Below are 572 nucleotides of genomic sequence, written 5' to 3'. Positions count from 1 at the left end.
AGAGAGAGAGAGAGAGAGAGTTAGGAGAAAACAGCTCTGGGGTTACGTACTGATCCTCCAGTGAAAGGACTCTGTTCACTTACCTCCTGCTGCGGATTAATATGTTGTTCACTTGAAAGTTGTACGTCAGAAATAAACCCAGCAGACCTCAAACACACCACGGGCTCAGGAGCAGTCAGTCTGCAGGAAGCTGATCTCTTCATTATATATCCAGGTTCTCTCATGTGGTGACTCTCTCTGGTTTCAGGCTCTGAGACAATGTGATTGTCTTTGCTTTGCTGTCTTTGGACAATTGGATCAGATGATGGAGTTAGGGGATCATCAAAGGTTTTACAATTCATCCTGAGGGGTTCGTACAGCATTTCGTTTTAATCCAGATTGTTTCTGTATGACGGAGTATTAGGGCCACATTGAGGGAAAAAAAAGAAATCTGAAACTTCAAGAATAAAGTTGTAATTTTGAGAATATATAATGATAATAATCTTTATTTATAGAGAACTTTTCTAAACCCACATTACAATGTGCTTCACACAAGGCAGCAAAATTAAACATGCAGGTCATAATTAAAACAA

The sequence above is a fragment of the Seriola lalandi genome, unplaced genomic scaffold (genome assembly GCF_002814215.2).
Source record: "Seriola lalandi dorsalis isolate HSWRI2012SDOR001 ecotype SW California unplaced genomic scaffold, Sedor1 jcf7180002052872, whole genome shotgun sequence".
NCBI classification, from domain to species: Eukaryota; Metazoa; Chordata; class Actinopteri; order Carangiformes; family Carangidae; genus Seriola; species Seriola lalandi.
The sequence above is the reverse complement of the archived record's forward strand: the minus strand, read 5'-3'. Positions refer to the sequence as shown.